General features: G+C 38.4%; 1 long non-coding RNA gene across 1 annotated transcript in view; it reads left to right on the top strand.

The window, feature by feature from the left end:
- LOC113633287 (uncharacterized) overlaps positions 1–8,113 on the top strand; it is a 104,361-nt gene extending 96,248 nt beyond the window's left edge. The window contains exon 4 of the long non-coding RNA XR_003438132.1: positions 7,131–8,113. This is a non-coding gene — a long non-coding RNA (uncharacterized LOC113633287). The remainder of the gene's footprint in view (positions 1–7,130) is intronic.
- The last annotated feature ends 14,685 nt before the right edge of the window (positions 8,114–22,798 follow it).

The following is a 22,798-nucleotide window of genomic DNA, read 5'->3' as shown; positions in this document are numbered from 1 at the left end:
CTTGTTTCATTGCTTGCTTTTCTTCTGTTGGGAAATTATTAGGACCATGAAAATGAAGAGCTAAAGAGGAGGAAGAAAACATGTGTTACTTGGCCTTTCACACTGATCTTCACTAACCCATGTTTTCATAAGCACCAGATTCACCAAGTTTTCAAAGAGGAATAGCAAGTGTTTGATGATGAAGGAAGTTTGGATTTAATTTTCACTTTGAGACACATGGATACTATTCCCTGAAAAAATATTGGCATTCTGAAGATGTTCAAGCACTCTTACTCCAGCAGCTACCAATAGCTCCAACTGCATGTGAGGCTCTGGTGGCTCTGAGGGCTGTCAAAGCAGAGATGTTAGAAACCAGCTGCCTCCTTCATTCATCCTTTGAGATCAGCAAAGGTGGGGGTGGACTTTCCTGCCATCAAATCCTTAGAGCAGCAACTTGCACACAGAATTTGCTCTTACAGAAAAATGATTCAAATAATATGAGCAAAATAGCAGCAGTAATAAGAAAGATAACTTGTCCTGCAGTTTATTGAGCACTTTCCAGGTATCCAGGACTATTTCAATCGCATCTCATATATTATTTCATTTCATCTCTAGAACATAAGCAAGCAGACAGTTGTGGGCTATCCCCAGAGGAATGGCTTCAAGTAGAGTTATGAAGAACACCCTAAATCTTTAGAGCAGTTCAAAACCACCTTACAGACAAATATTTTAAAAGGTTGAGGTAGGACTTTTATAAGCGCAATGAATTCTATATGGGAAATCCTTCATTGATATATCATAGCAGTCCTTTGAATAAACATTAAGTTCAAGACACTGTATAGGTATGACCCAGAACTAGCAATAATCTTGTCCTCATCATTGATAAAATTGTTTCTTAACCATCCTAAAGTATATATCATGCATCAGAAATTTTAGATGTATGGGATTTTTTAATTCAGAATTCTTGTATTATTTAACATTTTTCCTTCTCCACTTCTTACATATATTAAAAAAATTTTTTTAATCAAGAAAAAATTTTCTGGGTAACTCTTCCTCCACTATCATGACCAACATTTTACTGTTTTTCTCCCCTAGAACTGGAACAGAGACTGATGTACCAGCAGATGTTTCTAATTCAGAATGTCTTACTCTTTCCAGGAAAGGAAAAAGTTTAAACTTAAGTAGCTGCTGTTTATCAGCAGACCAGGTGGAAGAAGAAGACTATCACCTTTTACAAAATATCTCTTCTTCATCTTTCCTTCTTTATTCTGGAAATTTTCTCAGTTCAGTCTTTGAGGTATATCTACTAATAGAGAGTTCAGATCATGGCTGTTGCCTGATCCTTCTTCCTAAGATCAAAGTAGACTAAACCACAAACTTGAACTTAAATAAGAAATCTAAAAGCATGCTATTCTGTGTTGAACATTTGCTGATTCAGGCAGACTTTTATCACCTTATTTTGGTTCTAGCACCCCAATTGTGCTTTAGGTAACCACCATCACCCCTATAAGCAGCTCATGTGCTTCAGAGAAGTATCTCCATGAGCAGCACATGTGGCTCAGGCCTAAACTAATTAGCGTTATGTGGGTCTGTGACTGGTTCAGAGATGGTAACATGATCTAATTAATAAGTTAGTGCAACTAGAAAAAAGCCTAAGACTTTAAATCAAAGGTTGAGGGAACAGGACAAATGCAGTACATTAATGGGGAATCATGTAGCCTGAGAGCTCCTGGAAGAAATTTTGGAACAACCAGGGAGAATCTCCTGAGACTGGAGCTGCGATTTTGGGGTATGTTTGTTACACACCATTATCACAATACCTTTGGTGTATTTGGCTAATACACCAAAGAAGGTAATAGGTCAGGTTCCAGATATTTGAGGTATATCCTCCTGACTTACCCTCAAATTAGAATATTACCAGCAAAACGTAAGATAGAATAATCCAAGGCAGGATGATAACATTTTTAAACACTAGAAGAAACATGTTGTCTTTCTGTTAAGGTTGCTAAGCTTGGAGATTTTGAACCTGGCACCAGTGGCTGTCTTCCCTGACACAATGAGGAGTCTGTTGCAGAATGAAGCTAATCAGAGACAGTGATGAAAGGCAGGTAGAGAAAGAAAGAACAAAAAGGCAAAAGCAAAAGAGAGCATGAGTGCAAGAGAAAGCAGGAATGAGTGAGGAAATAAAAGAGGAAGAGTAATGATTTAGAAGAATCAGTTTCATATAGATAAAATTTAAACTTTTGCAGAAACACATTTTAGGTTACATCAACCCTGTGACTGGCATTTTTCAAATATGAAATACAGATACAGAAATTATATGTTTATTTAACCAGTAATCAATCAGTGATTTCCATCTAACACTGTTAGATGTTCTCATTAAAAATCTATAAGTCAATGTAGACTCTAAATTTTTTTAAGTAAAAAAAGCTTAACATGTAAAAAATTACAATGTGTTGTGTAGGAACTGTCATATGGAGAAAGATAATAAGTGCTTAGGGAACACAAAAGAAAGAGATATTGACCCTGTAAGTAAATGAAAATGGGGAAGATATGGAAAAAGAATTCACATAAGGGACTTCCCTGGTGGTCCAGTGGTTAGACTCCATGCTTCCACTGCAGGGGGTGCAGGTTTGATCCCTGGTGGGGGAACTAAGATCCCTCATGCTGCAGCGGCCAGCAAAAAAAAAAAAAAAAAAGAATTCACATAAGCTGTAGCTAAAAACCAAAGGATAAATAGAAGTTGGTAAATAAATAAATTGTGAATGAGGCTTGCATTTGTACTGGAGACTTAAAATTCATGTAAACTGTATCAATTTACTAGCTTCTATTACCAGTATCCTGTGCACTCAAAAAGAGAAATAAAAATCTGCCTTCAAATGTCTATTATTATTTTTGAAGATGTTGGGGGTAGGAGTTTATCAATTAATTAATTTATTTTTTGGCTGTGCTGGGTCTTAGTTTCTGTGCGAGGGCTATCTCTAGTTGTGGCAAGCGGGGGCCACTCTTCATCGCGGTGTGCAGGCCTCTCGCTGTCACGGCCTCTCTTGTTGCGGAGCACAGGCTCCAGACGCGCAGGCTCAGTAGTTGTGGCTCACGGGCCCAGTTGCTCCGCGGCATGTGGGATCCTCCCAGACCAGGGCTCAAACCCGTGTCCCCTGCATTGGCAGGCAGATTCTCAACCACTGCGCCACCAGGGAAGCCCAAATGTCTATTATTAATACACCTCACTGATTTTCTTCAATCTTTTCTTCTTTAGTTAAAGCTTTAAATTATACTAAATATTTTCAAGAGAGGAGATGAGCAAGGCTGACTTGATGTATGAACCTGTGATATTAGACCTGCTCCAAAAGAAAACATCAGCCAAAAGAGATTGCACTAGCAACTACATGGCACTACTCAAAGGGCACCTGAATGGCTCCTGTTCCTCTTTCCTATTTCCAAATACTTCCTCAACCTGCTAACATGTTTTATTTCCTTTTGTCACCTTGCATTAAATCAGTCTAATTAAAGATTCATTTGAATGGTAGTGTTCATCTTCCACAGTGGAAAAAAAAAAGATAAAAGGTGTAGGGGTGTGGGTAAGGGGGATGGGTTGTAGTCATTCACACCTTAGTTTAAACAGTTTGCTTTCCTCTTAACCACAACTTACAGTGTATAAGAAACCAATCCAAGTGCACATGGCAGTGTTGTGGTTGGAATTATGAATTTTCTTACAGTCAAAAAGAGCTGGTTTGAATCTTGCCTCTATCACTTTGCTAGCTTTATGAGCTTGAGAAAATTGTTTAATGTTTGGGGTGTCTCAGTTTTCTTGTCTCTAAGATGAGAAAAACATGGTTACCACTATTGTTATATAATATACATACTTGACCAGCACAGTGTCCAGAGCTTGGTTAAGCAACCAATAAATGGTAGTTATTGATACTAGGGTGGAGAAAAAGAGGTAATTTTTTAGCAAGAGAAGTGAGATCCTGGGTGAACGGAAGACCACAAAGGCATACTTTGCCGTTTCAGTACTTTTGCCTGTGACAGGATCAGAGGTGCAGATTCAACAACGATGTGACAATCAAGGTGGAGTTGATACAAATGTATTCAGTATTATCATGTGTTCCCGATTTTGGTGATAGAAATGTCACATGTAGTTCATTAATATTGCATCAACATTTGATCTCAAATTTGATGGTTCTGGATTTTTGTTTTCACTATAACTTTCCTTCTTATGACTGTTCCTTACAGAGTTAGGCAGCAGCACTACACGGGTGCTTAAGGGAAGTGCAAAGAGTGTCTTAAACAAAGGTGAATATTTAAAATGTCTGTTTCCTGGACCACTTTGCAAAGATGTATTGGGTCGGCCAAAAAGACCAAAAAGACGTTTGGGTTTTTTCGTAACATCTTACCGAACTTTTTGGCCAACCCAGTATTTTACCAGATCCTGTTTTCAAAGCAGCTTATAACTGATACCTACAAGATTCCTCCTTTTAAAATACGTGCACACTGAGTACAAACTGAGCCTAAAATGTTATTTTTTTTTATGCTTGTCATGAGCATGTTAACATTTCCGAGTTGTCCATTTCAAAAGGACAGTGGGCCTATCCATGTTGTAAGCTTGCTGGATGGACTCTTCCACAGGGCAGTCACTGTGCTAAGAGACAAAGTAGGGATGCTCTTCAGCGAACTTCACGCTGCTTAGACCAAACTCAAAGCCACACCCTTGAAAAGTGATAGAGTAAAACTGCATTTTAATTTCTGTTTTTCCAAAACCTGCCTAATGTAGTTAATTGACAAAAGCAACTGTATTTTCTGATCAGAGACATAAACTGTAAACCTCAAGGCAATTCTTCTCTTGCCAGTGGTTGCCCTTGATAATAAAATAATTACCACATTGACAGCATTCACTCAATTTCAACACTGAGAATTTCTCCCACAAAGCATGCTGGAGAAAAGTGCCAGGCCACAAGACAGTTAAATCGAATTATTTCTGCATTTCGCCCTGGCTTGGTTTAAGTATAAATGCCCATACTCTCTCGGTTATTCCACCTCTGAAAAGCACAGGGATTTTTTTTTTTCTTTTTCAGTTTCAGTGTATAGCAGTATTGTTTATGGGACTTGCGACGCCACAGTTTTAAACCCAATATTTATCTTTTTAATATGAAATATTCAACCATTGTTTTGTGTATTTGACAGGGTTGGTCTCTGCCCTGAGACCATACCGAAATGTTTTTGTTTCTCTATGCTTTCTCTTGACCTCAGGCCTTGCTCATTCTGAGCTGCTGAGAACTCTCTCCCTGCCCACTGCTGCTCAGCTCATTTCACCCTCTAACTCCTGTTCACCATCCAGGTATTGGTTTAGTTATTACTTCCTCCAGGAAGCCTTCCCTAATACTTTAATTCTGGGTTAAATGGCATGAGTTCTGTACACTTTTCGCGTTACATTTCAATTGTCTCTTCACTTAGTTGAATTCTCCACTAGACTGAGTTTTCTGATATCAGAGACACTACTTTGTTTATAGAATGTTTTTAGCAGCTGGAAGGAACACAGTTTGTCGTTTAGCAAATATTTTTTAAAGTATATTTGATTTTTTGTTCTTTTATAGCTATTCTTTTCCTTCCTATCCTATGGTCAGTCAGCATTTGCTCCCCTCACCCATTAACTTTGGTTAACTTTGGTGGCTGTGTGGTTTGCTTTAACCAATGGGATGTGAGCAGATATAACATATAACACATTTGGGCCAAAGCTTTAAACGCACTTGCATGATTGACACTCCTCTTCTTCCTGCCTTCCACGGTCAGAAAAGCATCTTTCATATAGTGGCTACTCCTCAGGCTTGATTCAAAGAGAGAAGACGCTTGATGCAAGCTGAACCCAAAAGAGCCCAGCAGAACCGAGTAACATGAATGATAAATGACTGTTTGTTGTTGCTAAGATTTGGGATTATTTGTCACCACAACAAAAGTTGATTAATAAAGAAATTGATACCTAGAAGCAAGGCATCAGTGTAACAACAATAAACTAAAATATGTAGTATTTGCACTGTGCCTGTTATGGGAGCCCCTGATATTAGAGGAGGCTGGAAAAATGACAACCTATTGTATGCAATGGTGAAAATTTTGGTAACACTGTTACCTGAGATAACTTGAAAGGCAGAAAATATACCTATAAACTTTGCAAAGAATTTTCAAGACGGAATGTTGGTAGCCCAAAATTGCTTTTTAGGCTTTATAAGGAAGAATAAACTCAGAAAATAATTGGACTTTTTTCAATGGAATGGAAGAGAAAAGAAGAATGCAGAAGTCCAGAGACAGAGTTGAAAGATGTTACTGTTTCTCATCTCCAGCCAGTAAATTATTTGCAAATTAAAACAAGGCCTCAATGCAAAACCAAGTCAAGGGCATGGATAGTTGTTTTCTAGTTGTGTGTACATATTATTACACTGAATAATTTTAATTATTTTTAGTGAATTTAAAGCACATCAGAAATTTAGCAACTTGAGCAAATTCTGAATGCGAAATTACCATAGTAACATGTAGGCAATTTTAAAGATAATATCAAAGAGATGTTTAAGTGGATAAATAGGAGGAGCAACTTATATTATCTATTATCTTTTAGAAACCTATTATACAGATCAGAAGGCAAAAGCAGTCTTCAAAAATTAATATTGTAAAGTGCCTATAAAGAGTTTTTGTCATCATAAATATGAAAAGTTAATATTTTCATCCTACTAAGTAAAAGTATGCCTAATTAATAATAATAAGATGAGGAGGAGGAGGATGATTATGATTCAGGCTTGGGAGTAAAGATCAGATCAAGACTGTTGTCACCACACCATTTGTTAAGACCTCTGATCCCTTTAAAGTGATCCCCAGTAAGTCATTTCACTTGTACAAAATGGTTCTGGGTAAAGAAATCATAGATTGGCCTAATGGAAGCCTAAAGAGTGCAAATTATCTGTAATTAAGCCTAGAAGTATGTCTGCTAATTATGGATCTGGCTATTGGCAGGAGGCACTAACAGGAAACAAAGATATCAAAGAAACTAACAATGTTGTTTTGTTTTTAAGTTGTAGTGCCAAAATTGCTACCAGCCTGAATTAAAAGAGGTTGTGATTGTTTGAACAGTAAAACTACCCTTAAGCTCTCGACTTTTTTGACAGGATAAGGAAGCTGTTTGGCATCCAAAAACAGAAGTCTCTCCCAAACAGGATATTGGAAAAGGAAGGACTTCCCAGAAGGTGAAGTCAAGAGTCATGAAGAACAATAGACTATGAAGCTACCTCCAGGAGACAAAATTGAAGACTGGTGAAACACAGTTCCTTACACTCAGGTTAGCAGACTTTATATAACAATTTCTCCATGGGATTTCAGAACTTCTGTGAATCAGTGACTGCTGGGTTCTCACCTTCTTCCCCTTCCTCAATGAGAGTGTTTACTGTGGTTACACTATTTTATTATGGATGTGTAGGTATGTATTTTATCATGGGTGGGTACAAATAACAAGTCTTTTAGGTCATAGGACTTTGGCTCAATAGAGCTACATTTGGGCATGATACAAACTCAAGATCCTGGATTTCAAGCTAGAGGTTTTGATTAGATCAGACCTTGGAGTATCTTTAGGATGGCGTGATTACATTTTTTTTACAGCAAGGAAGTGAACATTTGTGAACTTGTTCAGAAGCAGGCTGTGGTAGATTACATTATGTCACAAATATTTATTCCCTCCATACCCTTGCCATGCTTCTCTGTGAGCACAGTCTATTTTCCTTTCTACTGACTTTGACCTGGGTCATATTACTTCCTTTGACAGATAGATTGTCTTAGAAGTTTTAAATGTGTTTGAAAATGTGCTTATACATTGTGCATGACTTGGTACCCAATCTTGATGTTTCCCTCCAAAATGAGAATAGCATGTCCAAGGTACTAGCTTACTCCTTCAGCCTGGGCTATGGAATGAAAACATAATTGTCATGGAGCCAAGGTCTAGCTCAACCTAAGTCAGCTAAACCCAGAAAAGCCCTCACCCTCATGAACTTGGGCAATCAATACAAATTTGTTGTTATAACCCACAGAGATATTGGGATTGTTTGTTACAGCAAAAGCTGGCTAACACAAGTTTTGAATGAATTTGTTGTTGAAAATAAAGAAGAATTATATTGTCTATAAAAATGCTTCGTTTATATAGGAAAACCATGTAAGAGTCTGAATGTACATAAATAAATGAACTCAATCAGAATTACTCACACGTGGAACTAATAGAGATACTATTAGGTTGACCAAAAGGTTCATTCAGGTTTTTCTGTAAGATGTTATGGAAAAACCCGAATGAACTTTTCAGCCAAGCCAATAGTTGAGTTGCTTGGTTATTTGCTACTTGGACAGTAATTTATTTATTTATTTATTTATTTATTTATTTTTGGCTGCGTTGGGTCTTCGTTGCTGCACACGGGCTTTCTCTAGTTGCAGCGAGCGGGGGCTACTTTTCCTTGCGGTGAGCAGGCTTCTCATTGTGGTGGCTTCTCTTGTTGCGGAGCACAGGCTCTAGGCACGCGGGCTTCAGTAGTTGTGGCATGCCGGCTCAGTAGTTGTGACTCACGGGCCCTAGACCATGGGCTCAGTAGCTGTGGCGCGCAGGCTTAGTTGTGCCGCGGCATGTGGGATCTTCCCGGACCAGGGCTCGAACCCGTGTCCCCTGCATTGGCAGGAGGATTCTTAATCACTTCACCACCGGGGAAGTCCTGGACGGTAGTTTTGAAGTCAAAAGTAGTGACCCTAGATTCAGAGGCCTAGAGGGGATTTTTTTTTTTTTTGCGGTACGCGGGCCTCTCACTGTCGTGGCCTCTCCCGCCGCGGAGCACAGGCTCCGGACGCGCAGGCCCAGCGGCCAAGGCTCACTGGCCCAGCCGCTCCGCGGCACGTGAGATTCTCCCGGACCGGGGCACGAACCCACGTCCCCCGCATCGGCAGGTGGACTCCCAACCACTGCACCACCAGGGAAGCCCGTAGAGGGGATTTAGATAGGCTTTTTAGACATCTCCTTTTTAAAAAACTAATCAAGAGGTATCTGTAGACCCAAAAGTCTGAAAGAAATTCCGGTATATATTAGAAGATGGGTCAGTGTTTCCAAGGATGTTGATATTTAAAGAAGAGCCTGCAGATTTAAAAAAGGGAATGCCAATGTTGAATGTTTAAGACACTGATTTTTAAATATTTATTTATTTATTTTTGGCTGCATTAGGTCTTTTTGCTGAGCACAGGCTTTCTCTAGTTGCAGAGAGCGGGGGCTACTCTTCGTTGCGGTGCAAGAGCTTCTCATTGCAGTGGCTTCTCTTGTTGCAGAGCACGGGCTCTAGGCCGCATGGGCTTCAGTAGTTGTGGCTCGCGGGCTCTAGAGAGCAGGCTCAGTAGTTGTGGTGCACAGGTTTAGTTGCTCTGCGGCATATGGGATCTTCCCGGACCAGGGATCGAACCCATGTCCCCTGCACTCGCAGGCCACTGCGCCACCAGGGAAGTCCCGAGACATTGATTGTTTAATGCCGTATATACATGCCAACTTGAGTAATGAGATTTTGTACCTGGAATGTAAAAACTATGTAGCTTGTTTTTTTGTTTGTTTGTTTTTTTGCGGTACATGGGCCTCTCACTGTTGTGGCCTCTCCCGTTGCGGAGCACAGGCTCCGGACGCGCAGGCTCAGTGGCCATGGCTCACGGGCCTAGCTGCTCCGCGGCATGTGGGATCTTCCTGGACCGGGGCACGAACCCGCGTCCCCTGCATCGGCAGGCGGACTCTCAACCACTGCGCCACCAGGGAAGCCCGTAGCTTGTTTTTGAATTTTCATCATCCTATAGTAGAGAGTACTTTTTAGATGGAAAAAAAAAAAGACAAGGGAGTTTTACTTAGAAGTATGTTCTGAATGACATGTATGTGTCACTGAGAAAAGAACCAAATTGATGAATGTTGTGGCAAAACCCCAGGGATTTAGGAGTTCACGACTTAATTAGAAGTTCCGCATGTAGAAGGAAGTATCTAAATAGGCTTACTTAAGAAGGTCTATCATCTGACTACAGGACTGACTAACCCCTTTATTCATCTTTTTAAATGCTCTTGCAGCTGTGAGAGTTAGCATCATCAGTATAATTTTTAAATTCTAGAAAGATATTTTTACAAGAAATTGTCCCATCTCATGGATTGCTAGTTTTCTGAACTTTTAGATACTGTATCATATTCATAAAAATAACAGAAATGAAAAGATGTTTATATATATATATATATATATATATATATATATATCTCCACAAGTATCCTTCTTAAAGGAGAATTCATGTATTGAGTCGTTCATGAATCCATTATTTATTTATTTATTTTTAACATCTTTATTGGGGTATAATTGCTTTACAATGGTGTGTTAGTTTCTGCTTTATAACAAAGTGAATCAGTTATACATATACATATGTTCCCATATCTCTTCCCTCTTGCGTCTCCCTCCCTACCACCCTCCCTATCCCACCCCTCCAGGCGGGCACAAAGCACCGAGCCGATATCCCTGTGCCATGCGGCTGCTTCCCACTAGCTATCTACCTTACGTTTGTTAGTGTGTATACGTCCATGACTCTCTCTCGCCCTGTCACAGCTCACCCTTCCCCCTCCCCATATCCTCAAGTCCGTTCTCCAGTAGGTCTGTGTCTTTATTCCTGTCTTACCCCTAGGTTCTTCATTACATTTTCTTTTCTTAAATTCCATATATATGTGTTAGCATATGGTATTTGTCTTTTTCTTTCTGAGTTACTTCACTCTGTATGACAGACTCTAGGTCTATCCACCTCATTACAAATAGCTCAGTTTCATTTCTTTTTATGGCTGAGTAATATTCCATTGTATATATGTGCCACATCTTCTTTATCCATTCATCCGATGATGGGCACTTAGGTTGTTTCCATCTCCGGGCTATTGTAAACAGAGCTGCAATGAACATTTTGGTACATGACTCTTTTTGAATTATGGTTTTCTCAGGGTATATGCCCAGTAGTGGGATTGCTGGGTCATATGGTAGTTCTATTTGTAGTTTTTTAAGGAACCTCCATACTGTTCTCCATCGTGGCTGAACCAATTCACATTCCCACCAGCAGTGCAAGAGTGTTCCCTTTTCTCCACACCCTCTCCAGCATTCATTGTTTCTAGATTTTTTGATGATGGCCATTCTGACTGGTGTGAGATGATATCTCATTGTAGTTTTGATTTGCATTTCTCTAATGATTAATGATGTTGAGCATTCTTTCATGTGTTTGTTGGCAGTCTGTATATCTTCTTTGGAGAAATGTCTATTTAGCTCTTCTGCCCATTTTTGGATTGGGTTGTTTGTTTTTTTGTTATTGAGCTGCATGAGCTGCTTGTAAATTTTGGAGATTAATCCTTTGTCAGTTGCTTCATTTGCAAATATTTTCTCCCATTCTGAGGGTTATCTTTTGGTCTTGTTTATGGTGTCCTTTGCTGTGCAAAAGCTTTGAAGTTTCATTAGGTCCCATTTGTTTATTTTTGTTTTTATTTCCATTACTCTAGGAGGTGGGTCAGAAAGGATCTTGCTGTGATTTATGTCATAGAGTGTTCTTCCTATGTTTTCCTCTAAGAGTTTGATAGTTTCTGGCCTTACATTTAGGTCTTTAATCCATTTTGAGCTTATTTTTGTGTATGGTGTTAGGGAGGGATCTAATATCATACTTTTACATGTATCTGTCCAGTTTTCCCAGCACCACTTATTGAAGAGGCTGTCCTTTCTCCACTGTACATTCCTGCCACCGTTATCAAAGATAAGGTGTCTATATGTGCGTGGGTTTATCTCTGGGCTTCCTATCCTGTTCCATTGATCTATCTTTCTGTTTTTGTGCCAGTACCATACTGTCTTGATTACTGTAGCTTTGTAGTATAGTCTGAAGTCAGGGAGCCTAATTCCTCCAGCTCCATTTTTCATTCTCAAGATTGCTTTGGCTATTCAGGGTCTTTTGTGTTTCCATACAAATTGCGAAAGTTTTTGTTCTAGTTCTGTGAAAAATGCCAGTGGTAGTTTGATAGGGATTGCATTGAATCTAGAGATTGCTTTGGGTAGTAGAGTCATTTTCACAATGTTGATTCTTCCAATCCAAGAACATGGTATATCTCTCCATATATTTGTATCATCTTTAATTTCTTTCATCAGTGTCTTATAATTTTCTGCATACAGGTCTTTTGTCTCCTTAGGTAGGTTTATTCCTAGATATTTTATTCTTTTTGTTGCAATGGTAAATGGGAGTGTTTTCTTGATTTCACTTTCAGATTTTTCATCATTAGTATATAGGAATGCAAGAGATTTCTGTGCATTAATTTTGTATCCTGCTACTTTACCAAATTCATTGATTAGCTCTAGTAGTTCTCTGGTACCATCTTTAGGATTCTCTATGTATAGTATTATGTCATCTGCAAACAGTGACAGCTTTACTTCTCCTTTTCCGATTTGGATTCCTTTTATTTCCTTTTCTTCTCTGATTGCTGTGGCTAAAACTTCCAAAACTATGTTGACTAAGAGTGGTGAGACTGGGCAACCTTGTCTTGTTCCTGATCTTAGTGGAAATGCTTTCAGTTTTTCACCATTGAGGATGATGTTGGCTGTGGGCTTGTCATATATTGCCTTTATTATGTTGAGGAAAGTTCCCTCTATGCCTACTTTCTGCAGGGTTTTTATCATACATGGGTGTTGAATTTTGTCAAAAGCTTTCTCTGCATCTATTGAGATGATCATATGGTTTTTCTCCTTCAATTTGTTAATATGGTTTATCACATTGATAGATTTGCGTATATTGAAGAATCCTTGCATTCCTGGAATAAACCCCACTTGATTATGGTGTATGATCCTTTTAATGTGCTGTTGTATTCTGTTTGCTAGTATTTTGTTGAGGATTTTTGCATCTATGTTCATCAGTGATATTGGCCTGTAGTTCTCTTTCTTTGTGACATCCTTGTCTGGTTTTGGTATCAAGGTGATGGTGGCCTCGTAGAAGGAATTTGGGAGTGTTCCTCCCTCTGCTATATTTTGGAAGAGTTTGAGAAGGATAGGTGTTAGCTCTTCTCTAAATGTTTGATAGAATTCACCTGTGAAGCCATCTGGTCCTGGACTTTTGTTTGTTGGAAGATTTTTAATCACAGTTTCAATTTCAGTGCTTGTGATTGGTCTGTTCATATTTTCTATTTCTTCCTGATTCAGTCTTGGCAGGTTGTGCCTTTCTAAGAATTTGTCCATTTCTTCCAGGTTGTCCATTTTATTGGCATAGAGTTACTTGTAGTAATCTCTCATGATCTTTTGTATTTCTGCAGTGTCAGTTGTTATTTCTCCTTTTTCATTTCTAATTCTATTGATTTGAGTCTTCTGCCTTTTTTCCTTGATGAGTATCTTCTTAAAGGAGAAGTGATATATTGAGTCATTCATGAATCCATTATTGACTAACCATTTACTGAGTACCTGCTACATGCCAACCTTTCTTTTTTTTTTTTTTAATTGGAGTATAGTTGATTTACAATGTTGTTTTAGTTTCTGGTATACAACAAAGTGATTCACTTATATATATATATATATATATATATATATATATATATATATATATATGTTTTTTCCATTATTTATTATAGGATATTTAATGTAGGTCCCTGTGCTATACAGTAGGACCTTGTTGTTTATCTATTTTATATATAGTAGTGTGTATCTCCTAATCCCATACTCCTAATTTATCTCTCCCACACCCCCTTTCCCCTTTGGTAACCATTAATTTATTTTCTATGTCTGTGAGTCTGTTTCTGTTTCATAAATAAGTTCATTTGTGTCTTATTTTAGATTCCACATATAAGTGATATCATACGGTATTTGTCTTTCTCTGTATGACTTCATTTATTATGATAATCTCTAAGTCCATCCATGTTGCTGCAAATGGCGTTATTTCATTCTTTTTTATGGTTGAGTAGTATATACCACATCTTCTTTATCCATTCATCTGTGGATGGACATTTAGGTTGCTTCCATGTCTTGGCTATTGCAGTAGTGCTGCAGTGAACATTTGGGTGCATGTACATTTTCGAATTGTGGTTTTCTCCAGATATGTGCCCAGGAGTGGGATTGCTGGATCATACGGCATCTCTATTTTTTGTTTTTAAAGGAACCTCCATATTGTTTTCCATAATGGCTGCACCAATTTCCATTCCTACTAACAGTGTAGGTAGGTGTTCACTTTTCTCCACACCCTCTCCAGCATTTGTTATTTGTAGACTTTTTAATGATGGCCATTCTGACCAGTGTGAGGTGGAGCATGCCCACCTCTTGATCAACTGAGATGGAGTATAAAAGAAATGACCATCTACTCCAGGAGCTTATAATTTAACAAGTGTGTCAAGATTTATATGTATGAAATAATTAAGTAATAAACTCATGGTGATAAATGATTTTTGTTTTAAAAACAATGGTTCAGGAAATAAATTCTTTGGACTGTTAGAGACTGGGATAAATAAAAGGAGGGCCAGGGCAGTTTCATAGAGGAGTGAGACAGATCAAAGAGAAGTCTGATCTTACGGTTAGGTGGGATTTGTTTAGGTGAGTTCTAACAGCAAGAATAAAGATGTAAACATAGGAAGCAGTAAAGAGAGTACAGCAGTATCTTAAGGAAACTAAATTACTGAGAGGCTTAGGGCTAAAGGAAATATGTTGTGTGCCGTATTTATACTTGAAAATGTCTGCTTGCTTCACAGACAACAATGTTGCAAATGGAGACTATGACTGGCACAATTAAGATGAGGGTAAGCATGCCTGTCAGGGTCCCGGGGCCTCTAGCTTCTTTGGCATCTTTTGCCAGCTCAGTAGGTATCCCAATTAGCTATGAGAGAAGCATTTCTAGGACACAGAACTTTTCCTATGAAGAGTTAGAGTTAGTTCTAGTTGAGGAGTACCAGTTTGTGTGATCCCCATCGTATTAATGAAAATAACAAAACACCGTTCGTGAACATACATTGCCCATGTCTTCACTGAGCTGTTGCTGCTTGGAATGGGAGAAACTCTTTATTGTACTTGAATGGGGAATAAGTGCATAGGTACTAGTATTATTTCGTTCTGTAGAGAGCACAGTCAAGAGATTCCTTATGCCAAGTGATTTCAGCTTTTTTTTTTTTTTTTTGCGGTACGCAGGCCTCTCACTGTTGTGGCCTCTCCTGTTGCGGAGCACGGGCTCCGGACACACAGGCTCAGCGGCCATGGCTCACGGGCCCAGCCGCTCCGCAGCATGTGGGATCTTCCCGGACCGGGGCACGAACCCGTGTCCCCTGTATCCGCAGGCGGACTCTCAACCACTGCGCCACCAGGGAAGCCCGATTTCAGCTTTTTTGCCTGTGGTCCTCAGTAAGAAATACATTTTAAATCACAATCCAATATACACATTCATAACTATGTCTATATTGATATACGTTAAACATACAAATTATTTTAAGACATTATATACTTTATGTTCATCTGGATAAGAGTAGGCTGTGTTTACTGTTTACTGTAGTTGTGCTGTGAGAGGCTATAAATTTCCTTTAGTGTCTTGCTTTTGTCTCCCCTTTAGTCTTTGGGTTTTCACAGAAACTTCTTTTTTTTTTTAAGATTTATTTATTTTATTTATTTTTGGCTGCGTTGGGTCTCAGTTGTGGCACTCAGGATCTTCCTTGAGGCATGTGGGTTCTTTCGTTGTGGTTCGCAGTCTTCTCTCTAGTTACGGCGTGAGGGTTTTCTCTTCTCTGGTTGTGGCACGCAGGCTCCAGAGCATGTGGGCTCTGTAGTTTGCAGCATGTGGGCTCCAGTTAAGGCGCTTGCGAGCTGAGTAGTTATGGCACGTGGGCTTAGTTGCCCTGTGGCATGTAGGATCTTAGTTCCCTGACCAGGGATGGTACCCACATCCCCTGCATTGTAAGGCAGATTCTTTACCACTGGACCACCAGGAAAGTCCCGAGACTTCTTAAATAGGATTTGAGCCTTGTAGTTCTTTTAGCTGTAATCTCCTGATATTATACAGGAATCCTGTGGATGTTGTGGTAAGATACAGGGGAGGGAAAGTATTCTATAGTCCTATGATTAGGTCTCAGTCTTTTAGTGAGCCTGGATTGGGTGTTGCCCTTTCTCCAGATCAGTTAGGCTTTTGTGAAATCCCAGTTAGGCTCTGGTCAAATAGTTTCCTTTAAGGGTAGACCTTGTTAAGAAGAACAGAGAGTTCTGGGTATATTTCAAAATGGTTACTTTCCCCCTTTTCCTGCTGAAAGCACTAGGGGATTTGTCTCCCATCTACACAGTGAGAAGATGATAGAGCTCCTAGAGGTAAAGCTCAGAAAAGCCTGAGAATCCCTTTAAAATTGGGCCCTATGGAGTTTTTAACTCTCAAGTTTTGGGAGTTATAATTTTCAAACATTGAGGCACTTAGCAATTCATCAATTACAGTTTAAAGAATTCCTACCAATCCTGGCTCCTGCTGCTGGCTTCTGCTCCTGGGCTTCTGTTCCTGGTAGACTGTGATTCTCTGTATCTTCCTGTCTGTCTCTCAGGTTTGGGGAGTAACAATTTATCCTTTGGCCTCAGATCTCTGATATATCTAAGAATTGAAGACTTTCAGTTTGTTCAGCTTTTTTCTTGTGAGGATTGGAGTGGCAACTTCTAAGCTCTTTCAGTACTTCATTATATACAATGAATACTATTTTTTCTGTTCTACTTAATTGTATCTCTTTTTAAAAATTGCTTGTTACAACCCACTAAACTGGGTTACTTTTATGGTTATACAAGTTTTAAAGGAAACACAATTGAATTCTTCTATAACCTGAAAGGGGGAAAACTATGACTCCAGAAGTGATAAAAATGATGAAGTTGATCAGATAAAATTTAAAACGTGATAATAAAAACAGCCAGATTTTTTAAAAAATGATTAACTGGGGAAAAGTATATGTTACAGACAAAAGGCTAATGTCTCTAATATATATAAAAGCTTCTAAAACTAAAGGAAGAAGACAACCCTATAGTAAAATGGGCTAGAAATATGAGCAGAGCTCTTAGGAAAAAGAAATGCACGTGGATCTTAAACCTAAAAAATGGTTTCAACCACGTTCATAACAGTAAAAGTATAATTTAGAACTTCACTGAGTTGCTATTTCTTTCTTATCAGTTTGGGAAAAATCCAAAAGTTTGACAGCATACTCTGTAGATGAGACTGTGAAGATATAGGCACCCTAATACATTGTTATAGAAATACAAGATGTTGTAACTCCTATAGAGAGAGGAATTGGTCAATATATATCAAAATTATACAAATGCTTACCCTTTGACCTAGCAATCCATTCCTAGGAATTGAGCACAAAGATACATTGGGAAAAGTACAAAAAGGTAGGTTTGCGAGGAATTCATTGAAGTACTATTTGTAAAAACAAAAACTGGAAACAACCCAAGTGTCTATTAATAGGGGATGGGTTAAATAAAACCATGCTATATCGATACAATGGCATACTTTGCAGCTGTAAGAAGGAATGAGTAATAGCTATAAATACAACTATAGCATGATCTCTGTGATATACTCTATGATATGAAGTTTAAAAAGGAGTGTTTATAGAATACTGCCATTTATCTATAAAAGTGGGAAATAACGTTCCCTTATATTAAAAATAAAGGAAAAAACAACAAATGCTGGACAGGATATAAAGCAACAGGAACTCATTCATTGCTGGTGGGAATGTAAAATGGTACAGCCATGTTGAAGACAGTTTGGTAGTTTCTTACAAAACTAAACATACTCTTACTGTATGATCCAGCAATCACGCTTCTTGGTATTTACCCAAATAAGTTGAAAATTTATGTCCATACAAAAACCTGCACACAAATATTTATAGCAGCTTTATTCATGATTGGCAAAACTTAGAAGCAACCAAGATATTTTTCATCAGGTGTAATGATTTGAATGTGTCTTCCTTCGATTAATTTATATGTTGAAACCTAACCACCAAGGTGATCGTATTAGGAGGCAGAGCCTTTGGGGAGTGATTAGGTCATGGGGGCAGAGCCATCATGAATGGGATCAGTGCCCTTACAAAAGAGGCCTGAGAAAGCTCCCTTGCTCCTTCTACCATGTGAGGTTACATTGGGAAGTCAGCAGTCTGAAACCCAGAAGAGGGTCTTCACCAGAACCCAACCATGCTGGTACCCAATCTTGGACTTCCAGCCTCCAGAATGATGAGAAATAAATTTCTCTTATTTATAAGCCACCCAGTCTGTGGTATTTTGTTATAGCATTTCTAATGGACTATGAAATGTAGGTAGATGGATAATCTGTGATGCATCCACACAATGGAATTTTATTCAGTATTAGAAAGAAATGAGCTATCAAGCCATGAAAAGTCATGGAAGAAACTTAAATGCATATTACTAAGTGAAAGGAGCTAGTCTGAAAAGACTACACACTGTATGATTCCAACTATATGACATCCTGGAAAAAGAAAAACAATGGAGATAATAAAAGGATCAGTGGTTGTCAGCCATTAGAGAGGAGGGAAGGATGAGTAGGTGGAGCACACAGGATTTTTAGGGCAGTGAAACCCTTTGAATAATACTATAATTGGGGATATATGTCATTATATATTTTTCAAAACCCACAGAATATACCAATAGTGAACCCTAATGTAAACTATGGACTTTGGGTGACAGTGATATGTCCATGTGTCCATGTAGGTTCACTGATTGTAATAAATGTACCATCTGGTACAGGATTTTGATAGTGGGGGAGGCTGTGTGTATGTGGGGGTGGGGGTATGTAGAGAATCTCTGTACCTTCTCAATTTTGCTGTGAACCTAAAACGTCTCTAAAAACTAAAGTATATTTATTTATTTTTTAATAAAGAAAACAAACCATACAAATGGTTGCCAACAAGAGAAAAAAGAGAATAGGCTGCAGGACACAGAAATAGAAGTTGAATTTTTTAAAAAATTTCTTGTTATATAGAGTTGACTTTGGAATTATGTAAGTATTTTACATAATTATAAGAAAAAATAAAGTTGGAGTGGGACTCAGTTTCTAAAAGTAAAAAGTGACGTGAAAGAAACAAATGAACCTAACTTATATCCACTTTAATTCTATAAACATAGAGGAACAATTCTAACTGATTTAAAACACAGTAATTTGACTTTATATCCCTAGTGTAGGATAACCTAAGGATAAGGAAACTGCAAATAAAAGAATCTTGCTTTGTTTTTAGTAATCATTATACTTGTGGTAGTGTTTATGTTAATATTCTGAGACTACGTGTAGTACAGAAAAGCAAATGAGTAAGTTGAATTCACTGAGAACTGAGATTTTTTTGGCATAGGAGAAGACACAAGTATAAACTACATGAAGTTAAGGCAAATCTCTCTAGCCTAGTACCTAAATTGGAAGTATTAATATAGACTCATCTTATCTTTTTAAAAATGCGTACTTTCTAATTGTGTCTACTAAAAAGTTCTAGAAATAATGAACCTAGTATCAATGAGCACTCTTAAAACACAGATTGTGTTCTCTAAATACCATTTCCCACTAAAAAGAGTTAGTGATTCTTAGACAGATGGCTGATTCCAGTGCCGTAACAGGAAATGTACTGAGGATCTTTGAACATTTTGTTAACCAGAAAGCAAGAAAATTATCAAAAACTACTGGAGTCTTGTCAAAAAGATAAGTGCAATGGATTGATACAAATCCAATATATTTAAATTTATAAGTTCAAAATGATACTTTTAAAAAACTTTATTGATTGTCAATATCTTTTAAATGGACTATACATCAGGGAAAGCAAATAATTGATGTCAAGAAGTTTTACTTTACGGAAGTATACCAGCTAATAAACAATAAAGGAATGGTGGAATTATAATATCACTATTTACAGTCCCTAATAATTTAATAGATCAGGCAATAATCACAGTGGCTGCTAACATCACTGAAAGTGAGACAAACAGACATTATGTAATTCCTGGGGAAGTACAGAACATCACCCAAGAAGAATTCTTGCTAAAAAATCAAGCCCAAATCTGTCAACACCTCTAAATCTAACTACCAATTTGTAGGAAATAATGGGGATGGATGAACACATTAAATGACACCATGAGAATACAAGCAGAATGCGGGGAGTAGTGACTCCACAGAAAAAACCAACTACTGGCTTTCTTCAATAACCATACTGAAGAAAAAGAGAGAGGGAGAGAGAAGAGAGAGAGAAGGAAAGAGGGAGGGAGAGAGACAGGGAAAAAGAAAAATTGCAAGTAATAAAAGAGATGGAAAAGAAACCTATATATAAAAAGAAAATAGGGCTTCCCTGGTGGCGCAGTGGTTGAGAGTCCGCCTGCTGATGCAGGGGACACGGGTTCGTGCCCCGGTCTGGGAAGATCCCACATGCCGCAGAGCGGCTGGGCCCATGAGCCATGGCCACTGAGCCTGCGCGTCCGGAGCCTGTGCTCCACAACGGGAGAGGCCACAACAGTGAGAGGCCCGCGTACCGCAAAAAAAAAAAAAAAAAAAAGTATACGTACATATACAAATACATACACTCAGAAATATTCACAGATTAAATTATACGGTGTCCAGAATTTGCCTAAGTATTTTAGAGGTGGGGTGGTAAAGAGTATGGGTATAGAGAGGAAGCAGTACTGGCTGTGAGTTGATAACTGCTGAATTGTTGAACTGGGTGATGCATGCTCTCCCATTTATACTCACAGGATTTTAATTTATGAAGGCGAATCATTGCCAACACAGAGAAGAAGATTTTTGAAAGAAGATTTTTATTACTTACATTTTCTAAGAGGAGGGGCACACTGTGCTGCACAAGAGAAGCATCAGGTGGTCAGAAGACAGAAGACAGGAACAAGGGGAAGAGCCTGTAGCGGGGTTTACATGAGGAAGGCGAGGGAGGGTAGGGTAAACAGCTTGGGATTGGCCAGTTTGAATAGTTCTGGCAGGCTTTGTACTATAGGGATGGTCTCTAGTTACTTGATAGCTGGCCCTGGGATGATTTAGGGCAGGAGAAATACTGGCTTCATATGTGAGAGTTAGATAAGGAGGTGGTTGGCTTGTGTATGAGAAGGGGCTCCCAAGTAAATTATTTACTATCTTTAGGAATTAGCTAGCTCTGGAAGGGGCAGTCTGTCCCCAGGTCTGTAAGACCCCCAAATGCCAGCATATCAATACAGAAAAGAAAATATAGTTAAAGTAATTGGCCCCATGGTGAACAGATGCCAATAGACAAATACAGAATCTAAGAAAATACATACATGGGGTACATTACATTGCTTTCTCTATAATTATATATGTTTAAAATTTTTCTTAAAAAATTTGACTTAAAAAAAAAAAAAAACTAGAAAGGGGACTTCCCCAGTGGTCCAGTGGTTAAGACTCCGCACTTCCACTGCAGGGGGAATGGGTTTGATCCCTGGTCGGGGAACTAAGATCCCACATGCCATGCAGTGCAGCCAAAAAAAAATTAATTAATTAATTAAAAAAAAAAAAAAAAGAACTAGAACATGATAGTGTAAACAGGTGTTTTTTTTTCCCAAAGAGAGCTACAACAATATCACCCATTTCACATGTTCTTTAGCAATGTGGCCTTGCTACTTTCCTATCAGGAGGTAGAGTCTATTTCCTCTACCACTGAATTTGGACTAGCCTTGGTACCTATTATGACCAATGGGAGATGTAATGCTTTGACTTCTGAGCCTGGGCCTCAAAAGTTATACATCTTCTATCTTTGCTTCTTATAATGCATCTTCTGGGAATTCAGCCATTATGCTGTGAGGAAGCCCAAGCAGCCACATGGAGAGACCTATGTGGAGAAATACCAAGGTCCCTGACTACAACCTCAGCTGAGTCCCCAGTCAGGAGCCAGAAATAACTTGCTAGACATGTGAGTGAGACCATATTAGACCTTTAGTCATTTCAGCACCCGCACTGACAACAAGACCCCTGACAAAGAAGAGAACCTATTTAGCCAGTCACTGCTCGAATTCCTGATGCATAGAATCATGAATAAATAAACCATTTTTGTTTTAAGCAATTAAGTTTGAGGTACTGTGTTACATAGTGATGAATAACTGATTTAAAAATATAAGAACATCTTGCAGAGGTCATTACTTGCTTATGAGAAGAAAATAAAGAACTATAATATGGATGTGATCTTTAAGGAAATGAATAAAAATAAAGGTGAATTTAATTTAAACACCAAAAAAATTGATTTCATGATCCATGAAATTAAAAAAAAATACTGCCTGAAGTAATGCAAGGCAGATGGTCAGTAAGTGGTTCAGAGCTGGAAATATCTTTACATTTTTAGAACAGTGAGGTCTACTTAGCTGGAATAAATAACAAAATTAGAAAAGTAGCAAGGAACTAGATGGGGGAAGGTCAATAGAGGCATTAACCTTAAATGTCTCAGTTAATAGTGCAGACTTTATTCAAGAGGCAACAGGAAGTTGGCTGAAGATTCTGAGCAGGACAGTGACATGATTTAATCAGTATATTAACAAAATTATTGAATAGTTGTTTTAGAATGGATTGGTTTAAGAAAAAACTCGACACAGCAGGGCCAGTTAGGATGATTTCCAGATATGAGGTTATGAGAATTTAGACTATGGAGATATTAAGTACATACAAATTCAAGAAACAATCTAATAAATAATTAAGAGATGACTGAAAGGGTAAAGGAAATGAAGAAGGAAAATCCAGAGATGATGCTGAGATTTTGAGTTGGGATGAATGAGAAAACTGTGGTGACACTGATAGAAAAAAATTGAATAGA

The sequence above is a fragment of the Aethalodelphis obliquidens genome, unplaced genomic scaffold, assembly GCF_003676395.1.
Source record: "Aethalodelphis obliquidens isolate GAN/ISIS:26980383/991018 unplaced genomic scaffold, ASM367639v1 scaffold39, whole genome shotgun sequence".
Classification (NCBI taxonomy): Eukaryota; Metazoa; Chordata; class Mammalia; order Artiodactyla; family Delphinidae; genus Aethalodelphis; species Aethalodelphis obliquidens.
Note: the sequence above shows the minus strand (reverse complement) of the source record. Positions and strands in the feature narration are given on the sequence as shown.